This window comes from Mirounga leonina, unplaced genomic scaffold, assembly GCF_011800145.1.
Source record: "Mirounga leonina isolate KUSES-001 unplaced genomic scaffold, KU_Mleo_1.0 Mir_91, whole genome shotgun sequence".
Classification (NCBI taxonomy): Eukaryota; Metazoa; Chordata; class Mammalia; order Carnivora; family Phocidae; genus Mirounga; species Mirounga leonina.
The window spans coordinates 711,338-730,155 of NW_023270839.1; the positions used below are offsets into that span (position 1 = coordinate 711,338).

The 18,818-nt window shown below is 38.6% G+C and overlaps 1 long non-coding RNA gene and 1 other non-coding gene across 2 annotated transcripts; one reads left to right on the forward strand and one right to left on the reverse strand.

The window, feature by feature from the left end:
* The first annotated feature begins 23 nt into the window (after positions 1-23).
* On the forward strand, positions 24-15,182 carry LOC118003034. The gene is made up of 3 exons (XR_004677246.1): positions 24-377; positions 4,405-4,472; positions 15,050-15,182. It is a non-coding gene; the product is annotated as an uncharacterized LOC118003034 (long non-coding RNA).
* A 1,799-nt stretch (positions 15,183-16,981) lies between these two features.
* LOC118003763 lies at positions 16,982-17,085 on the reverse strand. The gene has a single exon (XR_004677402.1). It is a non-coding gene; the product is annotated as a U6 spliceosomal RNA (small nuclear RNA).
* Positions 17,086-18,818: the final 1,733 nt, after the last annotated feature.

Consider the following 18,818-nt stretch of genomic DNA (forward strand, 5'->3'; position numbering starts at 1 on the left):
CTCACCCGGGCGAGGGAGGGCCGGACCCCGCGCGGGTTCCGACGGCGGAGCCGCGGCCCTCGCGGAGGAACCTGGGCTCTGCTTCGAAGCCGAAGCGGCTGAGGGGGCGCAGGGCCGCTGTCCGCCCAGAGGCCTTGCGCCCCCGGAGAGCTACCAGCTCCACGCGGCCTCAGAACCAAACTTGCCAACTTCGTGCTCCCGTGGAAATGGAGTTCCTACTCTAAAGTAAAAGCAACCTGGGTTTGGCAATGCGTGCCTGGTATTTTTAGAAACCCTGTCAACTGATTGGTTATTCTTTCGACCTTAGGGATCCAGCCTTCCGACTTGGTTTCTGCTGGAATCGGATTTTCCCCAGCGGGCTCCATTTACCGTAATGGGTAAGGCCACGCTCCTGAGGTGGCCCGGGCCCCTCATTGTATCTGCCCTTTCTTCCTTTCTAGATCAGGAAGGATTTACGCTTGATTGCCTTTCCAAATTCCCAGACCTGTGGTCTGTTGTGATTGCACAGAATCTCCGATTTGGTAATGTGTCCTCCCTCATCCTGGTAACTTTTAACAGGTGGAAACGGGAGAAAGAGCGGAATTCACAGGGAGTGTGACGGACAAGTGACTTCCATGGCAGCCTAGGAACTACCTCCAGACCCAGGAGAGGTGGCAGGATGCTGGTTTTTTGTTTTTGTTTTTGTTTTCCAAATAGTTTTGTGGTTTTTTTTGTTTTGTTTTATCCAAAGAATAGCATTTTATTTTAGTCCAGAAAATAACCAATAATTTACATGCCATAAAATCCATCCCTTTTAAGTGTAAAATGCATGATTTTCAGTGAGTTTACAGAGTTGTGCAACCATCTCCACAAGCCAGTTTTAGAATATCCGTTACTCCCAAAAGGATCCCTTGTCATCATTGACAGTTCCCTTACCCACCCTCAACCCTGGGCAACACTGATTTGTCTCCTGTCTAAGCATTTGCATTTTATGGACATTTTCTATAAATGGGATGGTACAACTTCTTTGAGCATAGTGTTTTTGAGGCTTATCCATGTTGTAGCATGTGTGCCTTCCTTTTTATTGCTTAGTGGTATTCTCACACATTTGTATTAGGAAAGAAACATACCACCATCACCTGGAGTCCAAATATTGTAGTGGTTTTACAACTATTCTCTCCATCTGGAATGAGTCAGTATTTGTACCAGGCAACTGGGGAGTGCTGATTTCGTTCCCTTTACTATTTGAATGTCTTCTGGAGAGAAAGAGACTCATTAAATAACATTTGTTGGCTGGAAGGTTTTTTATTCTTATTTTCATGGCTGCTTTAAAGATTTAATCTCTTCCATGGCAGAGAGTTACCCTTTTCTTAGAAACCCAGTAATCTAGCCACCTCCCCTGATATTTTTCTTGGGAGAAATTTCAAGCCTTCAGGACTATTAAAGCTGTCTTTTTCATTATTGCTTATTGGGTGTCCTCATCCATCGTTGGGTAATCGCCTCCCAATTAGGCTGGGCAAATTGTCATGATGCTACATAATGAGGGAGAGTTCACATCCTGGAGAAAAGCTACCACTCCACAGCTCAGCAGGCAGGTGCCTGAATGGCCAGAGGGGTGCATGCTATTCAGGACTCCCACAGAGCACAACCCTCCTGTGATGTAATTTCACTGAACCGTTTGGCAGAGTCAAAACTATGCAGCTATTTCCATGACTGACCCTAAGTCTGTGACTATTAAAAAATAAAGGAAATATCTCATTGAGTTTCATGGTTGTTTACCCAAAGATACAATTTTAATTATTTTGTTTTGAAACATTTAAGAGAAGTTATTCTTCGCTTATTTTTCTGGTTTGAAAGGCCAACCAAGGAGGGTGGGGGAGTGGGGATGAGATTGCTCATTCTCACTTAGTTTGTATCTCATACTCACCATAAGTAAAATGAGGAAAAACTATCTGAACTTGAGAGGTAGTTTTATCTGCTGTGGAAATGTCTGGAGAGGGAAAAACAAAGAAATCTGGGTATGTTTGACTTAAAAAGACAAATTGTTAAAATTACAGTTTTGTATTCAATTGGGTGACATTTCCGGTTATTATACTCCTGAGAGCCTGGTTAGTTTACCCTGCTTTAATTAAGACAATTTGATATTCAATATTTAGACTAACTCCCTGCAGGGCAGTGGATTCCTAACTGGGCTGCACAATGGAATCACCTGGGGAGCTTTAAAACTGTATTGAAACCTGAACGCCATCCCTGAGATGTAATTGGTCTGGGATGGGACCAGGGTATTAGAACTTTTTAAAGCTCCCAGGTGATTCTAATGGGCTGCCCAGGGTACGTAATACTTAGCTCAATGTTAGAGGTTAAGCTAATAATTCTAGTTTTTCATTATCCTTTCATTAAAATTCCATCAAAAATATGCCTACTGTATTTCCCGGATAAAACATGGAAGCATCTTTTGGCCTGATGGTTGTTTAAAGACAGTCCTTAACAGAAGAATTGAAAACTCAATTTCAAAAGTAATTTTTCCCAAGTATGCTGTTTGATCTAACTTTGTGTGGAATGGGCTGACCTTGTTAAGGGAGTGAACTACATCTAAAACTTATCCCCTAGGTGGCATCTTTAGGCTTCAGGATGCTGCTGACAGCTCAAAAGAGTTTCTCAAGAATGGTATGGTTATCTGATTAGATTTGGCTCATTACGTATATGGATAAGCTCTTAGTTTACAGGTCCTCTCTCTGTTCTGTTTTTACCTAAGTATGAATCTGGTGTCATCTGGAAGTTTTTATACTTTCGTTGTTGGTCTTTTATTTTTATCTTTAAAAGGAGTATCAGTCCTGTCCCACCTCCTACACTAGTTTAGCTCCCTTTTAAACTTACTTAGCTAATACAATACATAGTAATTTGGTTTTATTTCTGTTACAGTGACCTTAAAGTGAATTTTTTCCCTTTAGGGAAGTGTACGTTTATCTTGAAGTATCCCATAGGCTCTTATGGTTGGTTATAGACCATAATCACTTTGAAAGAAAGCTCCCATCACCTATGTTATTCTACTACATTGATGTTTTTTGCTAGATCTAGTTTTTCTGATTGTTTTTGTTCACATCTAATACTAAGCAAGTATGTACATCCAGCCTTTTGGTTTTTGATGATTTCTAGCAACGTAATGTCTACAGCTTCTGAGGAGTGAAAATCAAAGAGTTGATGCACACTAAATTCTACACCTGAAACTAATATTACACTGTATGTTAACTAACTGGAATTTAAATAAAAACTTGGAGAAGAAAAGAGTTGATTCTGAGATAGCCCTATGACCACTAGAAATCACTTTCTTTTTCTGGAATTCACTTTCCTTTCCTATAAAGTGAAGGGGATCAGACCAAGTGATTGGAAGGGACCTTCCCCTGGCCACTTGCTGTGATTGGGCAAATGCTCCCCAGGCATATATTGGCTTTGAGGGTTATGCCATCTCTCTGGCGTCTGGGAGGCCTTAGGAAACACTGGCTGCCTCTCAGCTGTCCCTCTGCTGTTCCAGGACCCATCCTTTCTTAGCAAGTTCTTTTCACCTCTCACTGCTAAACTATGGACTGGATCACATTTGCCCCTATTTAAAAAGAAATAATAGAGGTCACATTGGCCACTGAAGTGCCACCGAGACTTCCCTCCTGAGCAAGGAAAGCTGTGACAGGGAACATAAATTTGTTCTCTAAGGCCCAGCATACATCCCATGTAAGCTTCTCAAGATCAAGGGTCTTCCTCTCTTTGATCTCTCTTTGATTGCTGTGCCCCTAGTTCCCAGTACAGTGTCTGGCACATAATGGGCACTCAAGAAATATTTGTTGAATGAATGAATCAATCACATTCTATCTTATCATTTGCTCCCTTGTAGTGATATTTATTTATTTGTATTTTATTACTATTTTTTAAATTAAGCTCCATGCCCAAGGTGGGGCTTGAACTCACGACCCTGAGATCAAGAGTCACATGGTTTACAGACCAGCCCGCTGTCTCCCTCTTGTACTGATTTTTAAAATCTTTTTATTTTAGAACAGTTTTAGGTTTACAGTAAAATCAGTAATACAGAGTTCCTATTATCTCACGCCCAATTTTCCCTATTAGTGACATCTTGTATTAGTATGGTATAGTTGTCACAGTTAATGAACCAGTATGACACATTATGATTAACTGAAGCCCATACTTTATTCAGATTTCCTTAGTTTTTACCTAATGTCCATTTCCTGTTCCGGGATCCTATACAGGATACCACATTACATTTAATCTGCACATATTTACTTAGACTCCTCTTAGCTGTGAAGCTTTCTCAGATTTTCCTTATTTTGATGACCCTGACAATTTTGAAGAGTACTGGTCAGATATTTTGTACAGTGTCCCTCAATGGGGATTTGTCTGATGTTTTTCTCACCTTAGGTTGAGGTTATGGTTTTTGGAGGAGGGCCACAGAGGTGAAGTAACATTCTCATCACATCATATCAAGGGTATGTATATCCTATCAACATGAATTATTACTGTTGACATTGACCTTGGTCATGTGGCTGAGATGGTGTTTGTCAGGTTTCTCTACTCTAAAGTTACTCTTTTATACCCCCTTTCCATGCTGTCCTCTTTGGAAGGATGTCATGATGTGCAGCCCACACTTAAGGAGTGGGGAGTTATGTTCAACCTCCTTGAGGGCAGAACAGCTACAAAAATTATTGGGAATTCTTCTGCAAGGGATGTTTGTCTCTTCTCCCCTATTTATTTACTTACTACTTGTTTTTTTATGTGTGGTAATTCTTCTTCTAAAGGCTATAAGCTTCTTCAAGGCTGAGACTATTCCATATGCTCCTCTGTATTCCCAGTGACTTACACAATGCTTTGGAGTACAGGTAGAAGTTCAGTCACCAGTATAAAGGATGGTTCATAGCTTCCAGTCCTGGCAGCTCTCTGCTGATGACTTACTCTTCCTTTTTGCTGCAATATTTGGGCCAGAAAGTTGCCCATTTGGCTCTTGGCAAAGGTGTAATAAAAATGCTAATAATAATAGTGATCCTGGCACTGTGTTAAGCTCTTTATACATGTCCCCATAAGAATTTTTGCAACATAACTGCAAGGTGGATATCATCCTAATTTTATGGGTGAAGATAATTATGTCCAGACTGATTATAAGACATGTTCCGAATCACACAGCTAGAGCACAGAGCCAGGGTTCAAATCTAGTTCTCTAAAGCCCATGCCCTTAACCACCAGGTTATACTATTGTTTTATCTCATATTAGCCAAGTAAATCCATAAGGAAAGCCAGAAGGTCATGGAAGCAACAAAGGCTAGAAGAAAATGGTAAAGGAAGAAATAAATCTGAGTGGGAGGGGCTGGTGTATGACCTTTGAGATCTGCTGTGAAATTGGTACATCCAAGAGAAGCACATAACCCATAGGTTAGCATAACAAGATAATCATAAAATATGTATTCCAAACACAAAGATAGCAGATTTTGCTCATATTCTTAACATTCAGGTCAAACTAATTTCTAAAATATATCCATATGGAGCAAAAGCTTAATGTGATTCAGTTAGCTTTTAAGATAGATGGGCATTAGTGATGATCCTAAACCTTTTCCTCCAGAGCTCCATTTTATCATATACATACAGTAGAATTATTCTACTGTTTCCCAGGAGATGAGGTTGATTTGCAGTGGGTGGTCAAATGATAGTGACAGTAATGGTTATTTGAAGTCATTGATTCAATGGCTTGTTCGGGCATTAGATCTGAAATAAAATATCTCTACATGTGGTTCTGGGGAATTATACATGGACACTGTTGCTAAAATGTGAAGCTCACATAACATTCTCTCCTGGAACAAAGAGTATAAGCTAAAAACAAAATGTTTCCAAATAATTATAAACAGTGAAGGCCAATTCCTTCATTACACATTAATATTTATTTTATTTAATTTTTTAGCTTGATATATATTTATTTTTGGTAGGATTATATACTTTTTAAAAAAGCTTTTATTTAGGGCGCCTGGGTGGCTCAGTTGGTTAAGCGACTGCCTTCAGCTCAGGTCATGATCCTGGAGTCCTGGGATCGAGCCCCACATCGGGCTCCCTGCTCAGCGGGGAGTCTGCCTCTCTCTCTGACCCTCCCCCCTCTCATGCTCTCTATTTCATTCTCTCTCTCAAATAAATAAATAAAATCTTTAAAAAAAAAAAGCTTTTCTTTAATCAACTGGTACTCATCACAAATGTACTCCTTAATCCCTATTACCTATTTCACCCATCCCCCCACCACTAGTTTGTTCTCTAGATTTATGAGTCTATTTCTTGGTTTGTTCCTCTCTCTTTTTCCCTTTGCTCCTTTGTTTTATTTCTTAAATTCCACATATGAGTGAAATCATATGGTATTTGTTTTTCTCTGACTGACTTATTTTGCTTAGCATTATACTCTCTAGCTCCATCCACATCATTGCAAATGGCAAGATTTCATTCTTTTTGATGGTTGAGTAATATTCCATTGTGTGTGTGTGTGTGTGTGTGTGTGTATCTCCCACATCTTCTTTATCTATTCATCAATTGTTGGACATTTGGGCTCTTTCTATAATTTGGCTATTGTAAACAGTGCTGTTACAAATATCAGGGTGCATATATCCCTTTAAATTAGTGTTTTTGTAACCTTTGTGTAAATACTTAGTACTGTGATTGTTGGATCATACTGTAGTTCTATTTTTAACTTTTTGAGGAAGCTCCATACTGTTTTCCAGAGTGGCTGCACCAGTTTGCATTCCCACCAACAGTGTGTTTGAGTGTTCCCTTTCCTCCACATCCTCACCAACACTTGTTTCTTGTGTTGTTAATTTTAGCCATTGTGACAGGTGTGAGGTTATATCTCACTGTAGTTTTGATTTGCATTTCCCTGGTGATGAGTGATGTTGAGCATCTTTCCATGTGTCTCTTGGCCATCTGTATGTTTTCTTTGGAGAAATGTCTGTTCATGTCTTCTGCCCATTTTTAAATTGGATTATTTGTAGGTTTTTTGGTGTGTGTTGAGTTGTGTAAGTTTTTTATATATTTTGGATACTAACCCCATACTGGATATATCTTTGCAAATATCTTCTCCCATCCCATTGATTGCCTTTTAGTTTTGTTAATTGTTTCCTTCACTCTGCAGAAACTTTTTATTGTGATGTAGTCCCAATAGTTTATTTTTGCTTTTGTTTCCCTTGCCTCAGAGGACCTATCTAGAAAAAGTTGCTATGGCCTATGTTAAGGAAGTTACTGCTGCTGTTCTCTTCTAGGATTTTTATGGTTTCACGTCTCATATTTAGGTCTTTTATCCATTTTGAATTTGTTTTTGTGTGTGGTAAAACAAAGTAGTCCAGTTTTATTCTTTTGCATGTTGCTGTCCAGTATTCTAACACTGTTTGTTGAAGAGACTGTCTTTTTTTTCCATTGGATATTCTTTCCTGCTTTGTCAAATGTTAGTTGACCATAAAGTTGTGTGTTTATTTCTGGATTTTCTATTCTGTTCCATAGATCTGTGTTTCTGTTTTTGTGCCAGTACCATACTGTTTTGATCAGTACAGGTTTGTAATATAACTTGGAAGTCTGGAATTGTGATCTCTCCAGCTATGCTTTTCTTTTTCAAGATTGCTGTGGCTATTCAGGGTCTTTAGTGGTTCCATATAAATTTTAGGATTGTTTGTTCTAGTTCTGTGAAAAATGCTGGTAGTATTTTGATAGGGATTGCATTAAATGTATAGATTGCTTTGGGCAGTATGGACATTTTCACAATATTTGTTCTTCTTGGTGCAGTTGTAAATGGGACTGATTCCTTGATTTCCCTTTCTGCTGCTTCATTAGTGGTGTATATAAATGCAACAGATTTCTGTACATTTTGTATCCTGCGACTTTATTGAAATCATGTATCAGCTCTAGCAATTATTTGATGGAGTCTTTTGAGTTTTCTATATAGAGTATCATGTTATCTGCAAATAGTGAAAGTTTGACTTCTTCCTTGCTCATTTGGAAGCTTTTTACTTCTTTTTGTTATCTGCTGAGGTTAACACTTCCAGTACTATGTTGAATAACAGAGGTGAGAGTGGACATCCCTGTCTTATTCCTGACTGTAGAGGAAAAGCTCTGTTTTTCCCCATCAAGGATAATATTAGTTGTGGTTTTTCACATATCATCTTTATTTTGTTGAGGTATGTTCCCTCTGTTCCTATGTTGTTGAGGGTTTTTATCATGAATGAATGTTGTTCTTTGTTAAGTGCTTTTTCTTCACCTTGTGAGAGGATCATATGGTTCTTATCCTTTCTTTTATTAATGTAGTGTATCACATTGATTGATTTGTGAATATTGAACTACCTTTGCAGCCCAGGAATAAATCCCACTTGATCATGGTGAATGATTCTTTTAATGTACTGTTGGATTCAATTTGCTAGTATTTTGTTCAGACTTTTTGCATCCATGTTCATCAGAGATATTGGCTTGTAGTTTTGTTTTTTAGTGAAGTCTTTGTCTGGTTTTGGAATCAGAGTAATACTGGACTCAGAGAATGAGTTTGGAAGTTTTTCTTCCATTTCTATTTTTTGGAATAGTTTGAGAAAAATAGGCAGTAACTATTCTTCAAATGTTTGGTAAAATTCACCTGTGAAGCTATCTGGCCCTGGACTTTTGTTGGCTGGGAGATTTCGGATTACTGATTCAATTTCTTTGCTGGTTATCAGATGTCTGTTCAAATTTTCTATTTCTTCCTATTTCAGTTTTGGTAGTTTATATGTTTCTAGAAATTTTCTTCCAGATTGTCTAATTTATTGGCATATAATTTTTCAAAATATTCTCTTATAATTGTTTGTATTTCTGTGGTGTTGGCTGTTATTTTTCCTCTCTCATTTGTGATTTTTTTTTTTTTTTAGGTCTTTTCTGTTTTTTTCTTGATGAGTCTGGCTGGAGGCTTACCAATACTATTGAATTTTTCTAAGAACCAGTTCCTGGTTTCATTGATCTGTCATATTGTTTTTTAAAATTTCTATATATCATTTATTTCTGCTCTAATCTTTATTATTTCCTTCCTTCTGCTGTCTTTAGGCTTCATTTGTTGTTCTTTTTCTAGCTTTTCTAGATGTATGGTTAGGTTGTTTATTTGAGATTTTTTTGCTTCTTGAGGGAGGCCTGTATTGCTATAAACTTTCCTCTTAGAACTGCTTTTGTTGCATCCCAAAGGTTTTGGACCATTGTCTTTTCATTTTCATTTGTTTCAATGTATTTCTTTATTTTTTCTGTTATATCCTGGCTGATTCATTCATTGTTTGGTAGAATCTTTTTTAACTTCCATGTATTTATGATCTTTCCAGATTTTTTCTTGTGGTTGACTTCTAGTTTCATAGTGTTATGTTCAGAAAAGATGCATGGTATGACTTCGATCTTTTAAAATTTTTTGAGGCTTGTTTTGTGGTCTAATAGGTGATCTATTCTGGAGAATGTTCCATGTGCACTTGAAAATAATGTGTATTCTGCTATTTTAGCTTGGAATTTTCTGAATATATCTTTTAAATTCATCTGATCCAGTTTGTCTTTCAGACCCATTGTTTCCTTGCTGATTTTCTGTTTAGATTATCTGTCCACTGATGTAAGTGGGGGGTGGTATTAAAATACCCTACTATAATTGTATTATTATTATTGATTAGTTCCTTTATGTTTGTTAACTGTTTTATGTATTTGGGTGCTCCCACACTGAGTGCACAAATATTTATAATTGTTATATCTTCTTGTTGGATTGTCCCCTTTATTATGATATAGTGCCCTCTTTGCCTCTTGTTACAGTCTCTGTTTTAAAGTCTAGTTAGTCCGATATAAGTATTGCTACTCTGGCTTTCTTTTGACACCCATTTGCATGATAAATATTTCTCTGTCCCCTCACTTTTGATCTGCAGGTGTCTTTAAGTCTGAAATGAGTCTCTTGTAGGCAGCATATAGGTGCATCTTGGTTTTTTAATTTATTCTGTCACCTATCTTTTTTTTTTTTAAAGATTTTATTTATTTATTTGAGAGAGAGAGAGAGAATAAGAGAGAGAACATGAGAGGGGAGAGGGTCAGAGGGAGAAGCAGACTCCCTGCTGAGCAGGGAGCCCGAGGTGGGGCTCGATCCTGGGACTCCAGGATCGTGACCTGAGCCGAAGGCAGTCGTTTAACCAACTGAGCCACCCAGGCGCCGCTGTCACCTATCTTTTGATTAGAATTTTTAGTCCATTTACATTCATTGTAATTACTGATAGATATGTATTTATTACCATTTTGTTACTTGTTTTGTGGTTGTTTTTGTAGTCCTTCTCTGATCCTTTCTTGTCTTTTTCTCTTTCATGGTTTTCTGGTTTTCTTTAGTGATATATTTGGATTTCTTTCTCTTTATTCTTTCATAGTAGCAGTTTTTGATTTGTGGTTACCATTAGGTTTGTGTATATCATCTTCTGCATATAGCAGTCTATATTAAGCTGATGATTGTTTAAGTTTAAACCCATCGTTTACCCCTCCTCATGTTTTAGGTATATGGTGCCATATTTATTTTTATTTCATTTTATTTTTTTAAAGATTTTATTTATTTGACAGAGACAGAGACAGTGAGAGCAGGAACACAAGCAGGGGGAGTGGAAGAGGGAGAAGCAGGCTTCCTGCTGAGCAGGGAGCCTGATGTGGGACTCGATCCCAGGACTCTGGGATCATGACCTGAGCCGAAGGCAGCCGCTTAATGACTGAGCCAACCAGGCGCCCATATGGTGCCATATTTAAATCCTTTTATTTTGTGAGTTCTTTGACTTTCTTTCTTTTCCACTCAAAGGGTCCTCTTTAATATTTCTTGCAGGGCTGATTTAGTGGTTATGATCTCTTTTAGTGTTTGTTTGTCTGGGAAACTATCTTTCCTTCTATTCTGAATGATAGCCTTGCTGGATAGAGTGTTCTTGGCTGCAAGCTTTTCTCATTCAGCCCTTTGAATATATCATGACACTCCTTTCTGACTTGTAAAGTTTCTGCTGAAAAATCTACTGATAGCCTAATGGGGTTTCCTTTGTAGGTAACTATCTTCTTTTGTCTTGCTACTTTTATTTATTTACTTATTTTTTGTCATTATATTTTGTCATTTTAATTACAATATGTCTTGGTGTGGCTCTGCCTTTGTTGATTTTGATGGGAGTTTTCTGTGCCTCCTGGATGTGGGTATGTGTTTCCTTCCCCAGATTAGGGAAGTTTTCAGCTATTGTTTCTTCAGATAAATTCTCTGCCTACTTGTCTCTCTCTTCTTCTGGAACCCCTATAATATGAATGTTATTAAGTGTATATTATGTTATGGAGACACTGAGCTCCCTAAGTCTCTTTTCATGTTGCATAATTCTTTTTTCTCTCTTTTGGTCAGCTTGATTACTTTCCATTACTCTGTCTTCTAGGTCATTAACTCATTCCTTTGCATTTTCCAGTCTGCTGTTCATTCCCTCAAGAGTGTTTCTCATTTCACTTATTGAGCCCTTTATCTCTGCTATGTTATTCTTTATCTCTCTGTTAATAGTCTGACTGATGTCCTCCACTCTTTTCTCAAGTCAATGAGTATCCTTATGATCATTGCTTTACATTCTCCATCAGCCATGTTACTTATATCTGTTTCACTTAGCTCTTTGGCTGTGGCCTTGTCCTTTTCTTTTCTTTGGGACAAATTCCTCTGTCTTCTCATTTTGTCTAAGTCTCTGTGCCTGTTTCTGTGTTTTAGGAAAGTCAGCTACATATCCTGTTATTGAAGGTAATGGATTTATGAAGAAGAGGTCCTGTAGTGCCCTACAGTATAGTGTCCCCTATTCTCCAGGCCCCGAGTGTCTCCAATGTGTGCCATGTGCACTCTGCTATTGTGCTGCTTGATCCTTTAGGCCAGTCATCTGCAGAGACCCTCTTTGCCTGCTGGGGGCAGTGTTTTGTCCCTGGTCTGAATGTGGTATGTTTTAACTAGGTGTGCTCTGGTCTGCTTGTGAAATGAGACCTGTTGTCACCACTGCCAGAACTGAGACTCTGCGAATCTCCCCTGTTGGGAGACATGATGTGAGCAGGGGTTTGGGCTGACTTCTGAGGGGGAGGTCTGGTGCGCTGGGACTGAGGTAAGCATGACTGGGAGGGGCAGTTCCACCAGAGCACAGAGGGCAGGGCTTGGTGTAAGCAAGTTAGGTAGTGAGTGTTGGTACTGCACTTGTTCCCATAGGTGGCCCTGTGCTTATGTTGAGGGACAGCTGAGGGAAATGACACTGGCCAGTTCCTTTGTTCCCAGAAGGGTCACTCTATGAATGCTGCCTCTCTGGGACATGCCTCAAGAAGAGCAAATAACCTCTCCACTATGTGCCGCAGGCACTCCTCAGATTGCTGTTTTCATGCTGTATGTCTGCAGGCTGTTTACCTTGTCTTCTCTCCAAGAGCAGCCCCAATGCCTCCAGGCTCTCCCAGAGTCAAGCCCACTGACCTTTAGAACTCCAGGCTTTAAGCCCCACTGGTTGAAAGAACTCACAAAATTCAGCCTCTCTTGCTTTCTAGGCCAATTGCTAAGGGGAGTCATCTTTTCCATGCACTCCTCTGTGTGCTAGTCTGTTTCTCATCCCTCTCTGCAACCATGGCTCCCTCTCCACAGCAGCCGCCAGGATCTACTTCTCTCCCAAATCACGTTTCCACACTTCCTACCTTCTTTGATGTGGCTTCTTTTCTACCTTTAGTTGTAGAGTTTGTTCTGCCAGTCTTCAGGTCAATTCCTGGGATAGTTAGGATTATTTAATGATTATCTAGTTGTATTCATGGGATAAGGTGAACCTAGGGTCCTTCTATTCTGCTGCCATCTTCCTCTCCCTTATTATGCATTGATTTTAAAAAGTCAGGCATGAGAGACAGCTCCTTGAAATATGCCATATATGAATTGAAGTATTTAATAAGACTTAATTCCATCCCTAGTTTTTACTGCTCTGCTATGATAGTATTTTCATGTAATAGAATAATTGTTGAAGACATTTTAATATTTTGCAAATTTCGGCTGCAATAAAATATGACTCATCATTATTAATGTAATTTTAAATAAGAAAAAAACTGCTTCTGGGAAAACTATCCTGATTGTAAGATGCATACTAATTTGAAAGGTGCTAAAATGTAGATAAAATATGCATCAATGACTTGTTATTACTAATTCTAAAGGATACAGTTTTACAATAAGTGACTCATAAATATAAAAATATATTTAAACCACATAAAAGGAAAGGGGGGCACATAAAAAAGCAGGGAATACTTGAATTTAGCTTTGAGTTTCCTGGAAGGCTAGACAAAAAAATATTTTATATTTTATGTTTTTATATTTTATATAAGTGTATATAATACTATTTATTGAATGATTAAAAGGATATCCTCCTCAGAACATACATTTTTTCTGGAACTGAGTTATAAAAGGAATGCTGATTTGGAACATCTGTAAAGAGCTGTAGGCAATGTAAAGGCCATTGTCTTCAACCACAACAGTTTTAAAGAATATATAAAATGCTTTCATTTGACAATTTCTTCAACCTTCGAAAGCAGAAAGCATGATTGAAGATTTGGCCAATATCTTCAGAAATTTTAAAGTAAAATTTATTTAAATTGCTTAGCCAACATTTCACACTAAAGAACATCTTTAATAGGAATGCTACACCAAGTATGACAAACATAGCAATGAGATTTGCTGAGCTTCATTTTACCCTGAAAAGCCACAATTATTTGAAATTTAATTGGTACTGAAAATCATTGTCATGGATGGCAGAAGAAAAGCACAAGTTGTAGCTGTTTTTAGATTGAGCTATTTAAGATCAACAGTGTTATAATTATAATAAAAGCTGTTACATGACCAAAGCTAATTCAGATTATGCCTTAAGTCCATGAGTTGTATTTCATGTTTTACATTTCTTTCCTTTTTTAAAAAGGTACTATAGAAATTTTCAAAACATATGCAAAAAGTAGACACAATATTATAGTGAACACTTTTTTTTATCTATTACCCAGCTTGAACAATGATCAATTTATGGCCCTTTTTGTTTCTTTCATGCCCTTACCCCTGATTCTTTTGAGGGAATCCCAGATAGTATAATCTTTAATCTTTAAAGATCTTTCTCTAAGATAAGGATTCTCTTTTTAAATATAACCACATTAGGATTGTCATACCTAAAAAATTATTAATTCCTTAATATCATAGCCACTTAGGGTGTACATTGCTTCAGTTGTCTTATTAATTTTGTTTATAAATGGATTGTTTGCTGAATCAAGATCAAAATGAGGTTTATATTCAGAGAAGAGACAAGAATGGCTCCTTTTCTATCTCTGAACATTCACGTCCTCAACAATATGGACTGAGTGCCTACAGTGGCAGGTGCCATGCTGGCTGCTGGGGAAACAAAGATGAATGCAACAAAATTCTGCAGTCAAAGAATGCATCATCCGCTGCATGGGAGGGAGTAACCCCATGCTTTTATTTGTAGGGAATGCTCAACAGCCCTCATTCCCGGGAAGTCCTTTTATATTGAATCTAAATTCCTCATTTGTAGCCTATTTCCATTCTTTTTGTTTTTAGTGGACAAGGAATAGTATTACTGCAGACTGTTATGACCATATCTATTTTTGGTTTTGGGGGGGTGAGGTTTCTTTGTTTTTACTTTGTTGCTATTTTTTGCTTTTGTTTTTACTTTTCTGCCTTTCTGTAATCTCTTCTGCTCTCTTCCCACTTGTCTGCTGAGTATGTATGCTGTGTAACCGTGTGACTATAAGACACTGAACCACACAGTTATGTGGAAGATGTAAGATGTGTGTCTGCCCAGGGGGATTAACACAAAATGGCTGATTTGACCAACAATCCTTGAACTTGTCAGTATTTCCTTAGAAACAGTGGGGTTTGAGTTAGAATTCAGAAGAGATGCTTTGTAGTGTGCAGAGTATAAATAATATCATCTTAATGTTTTTAAAATATCTTCACATCAATTATTTCTTTATCCTCTCTATAATCTTATGAGTTATAAGGACAAGTATGATTATCTTTATTTGGCAGGTGGGAAAAATGCAGCACTAAGAAATTATGCTGTATAAAGAGTACATACAAAGATAGAATGAGGCCAAGAAACACATCGACAACAAGACAATAATAGTAGGGGACTTTAACACCTCCCTCACTGAAACGGACAGATCATCTAAGCAAAAAATCAACAAGGAAATAAAGACTTTGAATGACACACTGGACCAGATGGACTTCACAGATATATTCAGAATATTCCATCCCAAAGCAATAGAATACACATTCTTCTCTAGTGCCCATGGAACATTCTGCAGAACAGATCACATCCTAGGTCAGAAATCAGATCTCAACTGATACCAAAAGATTGGGATCATTCCCTGCCTATTTTCGGACCACAGTGCTTTGAAACTAGAACTCAATCACAAGAGGAAAGTCGGAAAGAACTCAAATACATGGAGGCTAAAAAGCATCCTACTAAAGAATGAATGGGTCAACCAGGAAATTAGAGAAGAATTAAAAAAATTCATGGAAGCAAATGAAAATGAAAACACAACTGTTCAAAATCTTTGGCATGCAGCAAAGGCAGTCCTAAGAGGAAAGTATACAGCAATACAAGCCTTTCTCGAGAAACAATAAAGGTCTCAAATACACAACCTAACCCTACACCTAAAGGAGCTGGAGAAAAAAATGACGACTTTGGAATGTATTGTCACCCACTAAGCATTTATTGTGTTACTACAATGGACACCGTGGTTGTCTGTGTGACATTCTTATCACCTTCCCCCATGCATAACACCTGTCTACTGAGTCTCCTCAGTTTTACACACCAGTGCATGGCATTCACCTGTCCACAGTGTCTAGTTCAAGGGTGTCCAGAGCTGGGACTCTTGTTCATTGTGAGATGTCACGTTCTCTCTTCCCTGGATGTTAAGGAGAAAGTGTGTTGTCCTGGCAGCTGCTGACAGGCATCTTACAATGGTGGGGAGATGACAGCCTGAGGGACGGCAACATATGGAGTAAGGCAGAGTCCGTAGAGCTGCGGAGAGGTCTAGCTGGATCTTACGTGCGTAATGCCTGAGGCTTACATTTCCTATGGACTTTTAGGTACAGGTGCCAGTGAATTCCCATTATTATTTAAGGCAGTTTGAGTTCAGTTTTCTTTATTTTCTGCATAACATCTTCTGATATGGAACTTTTAAATTCATTTACTTCTCTCAAATTTGGGGTTACTGATTTCACATTCAAATATGAGCACCTGCAGGGTACTGGCACAGCACTGGGTACTTTCCCTTTTGCCCTCATGACAACCTTATGAGATAATACTATTATTGAATTTCCACTTTTCAGATGCAGATACTCAGGTTCTGAGAGATTGTGACTTCTCTAAAGACACAAAACCTATAAGCAGCAGTAGGGTCTGCATTTGAGCCTATTGAAAATACCATATTATATCTATTTATTACAGGAAAGAAATTAGAGATAAAAAATTCAACTTTTAGACAGTTGGCAAGTAGTCACTCATATTTGTGAAATACTTTCTATATCTCCAAAGCATATCTGAACCCATGTTACCACCATGTTGATGAGTATCAGCTGTAGGTGCTGACTGATACAGAGGCCAGACACAGAGAATACCTAGGAAATGAGTCAAGGTGTACTTATCTAACCAATGCTGGTAGAAGAAGGTGCTACTCAGTAAAAACAATGTTCTCCAATGACAGACACAGTGTGTAAGCCTCTGGGTCTTCCGGAAATGGCTTCAGTATCATGGTATAGGATTAAGTCTGAATGAGTGAGGAGCACATTGGGACTTGTAGGAACTGTCACGTAGGAGTAGGCAGAACCCTCCCCCACCCCAAGCCCAGCTGGATCTTTATGATCAGAAATCTTGGTATTATACAAAATGACCATAGAGACTGGTATAAAATAAGCATCAGCATACCGTCTTTATTTTTTGTTTCCATTTTTAAAAATGTGAAACATTCTGCAAATTTGCATGTCATCCTTGCACAGGGGCCATGCTAATCTCTGAGTTACTCCATTTTCAGTAGATGTGCTGCTGAAGCAAGCACCACATCTTCTTTTAATGTATCTATTCTCCCTAGGCTAGCACAGTCTGGGCTAGGACCTTTCTGGTCTTAGAGCTGCAGAATTAGAGCAAGGGTCAGTTACCCTGATGTCTCTGAGAACCTTACAAGCCCTTAGGCTAGCTATAAATCTGTCAGAGTGATGATTATAATTTTACAGATGAGAAAGTTAAGTAAGTGTGTGGGGGGGGTTAAAATTATTTGGCCTCCAAGTGCATTAGGCGGTAACCGAACTGAGTGAAAACTAAGGTATTTTGACCGGCTCTTCAATTCTTGTTTAACTAGAATGCATTAGCTTTTCATCCATGGGAGGTTACCTCAGCCAATTTTGTTGTAAATGAAGCCCAGAATAGAAATTAGGAACATCATTGGAGGGCCAGGCTGTGCCTTTAAGTATAAAACCCAAAAAGAGTAAGCCTGGATGTGTTTGTAGTAATTCATGTTGAAGAGTTGGTAACGAGACTAGACGCGTAGTTTAATCAGATTGCCTGGTGGTCACCCAGAACAGACACGCTGTGACGCCTGTTGACACTAATATGGAAAATGGTTGCTTAGTCAAGGGAGGGACTGTCGGTCGCAGGACAAAGCTGATTTCCCAGCATGGTGAGGGGCTCCAGGGCCATGAGGTTTCCAAGGCTTTCCCCTGTGTATTTTGATTAGTGCATTTTTGATAAAGTGGGTAATAGTCTCTTTTCTCAGGGCTAATAACCCCTTTTGGTGCACCGTAGCGGACTAAAGAAGTCTCCTACCACCATAGATTCCAAATGCTCTTGGCTAACTTAAAGGTACTGGATAGACTAGAGTCTATCTAGTCTATCCATCTTAGATGGGGGCATCTTAGATAATGGATAACTTCAGACAATTCCCATGTCTCACTTTCTCATTCACTCAGAAATATTTATTGACTGCATTCTGTGTGTTGGGTACTGTGCTGGTTTCTGGGTAGAGAGTAAAGAGCAAACAGATGTGATCGCTGCCCTGCTGAAGCTTGTAGATGTGTAATTACAAAACATGATGGATGAAATGGAAAAGATTTGAGTGCTATGAAGGCATATGCCAGGGGATCACATTTTGGATTGGGGTACCACCTTCTGAGGAAGTGATTCTTTATGCTGAGAACTGAAAGATGAGAAAGCACCAGCAAGGTAGAGTGGGAACAAGAGTTTCCTAAGCAAAAGAAAAGGCAGGTTAGTCGTTGTGGTGGAGGAAAGAACTGGTCCTGTTTTAGTAACTGAAGCTGGAGTTTGTGAGCCAGGAGGGAGGGCAATAAGCAGGGGGTGGTGGGTAGGTGCAGGCCCATGCACTGGGGTCATTTGAGCTTTGGAATCTTGAGATATCTGGATTCAAATCTTGGCTTCTACTTTTATTTATGATCTTGGACAAGTCACTTAATTTCTTTGTGAGTCAGTTTCCACTGCATTGAAATTATCTCCCGGGCGAACTAATGCAGAGTAAGTGAATCTAAATGTCTGGTCCGTAGCCCTGCCTGTTCCTTCTCTCCACCATCTGCTTCCTTTTCTCTTCCTGCATTTTTACTCAGAGCTATTGATGTAGTTGGTTAGTTATTTAACACTGGTTTTCTTGGCCCTTTCCCATTATCTTGCAACCTGAATAATCAAAAACTGAATGATCTAAAATTAATTATTATTTAAGGAATTTCAGTTACATTATTGACATTACCTTTATTAATTATAACAGGTGCATTTAGAATCAATTGT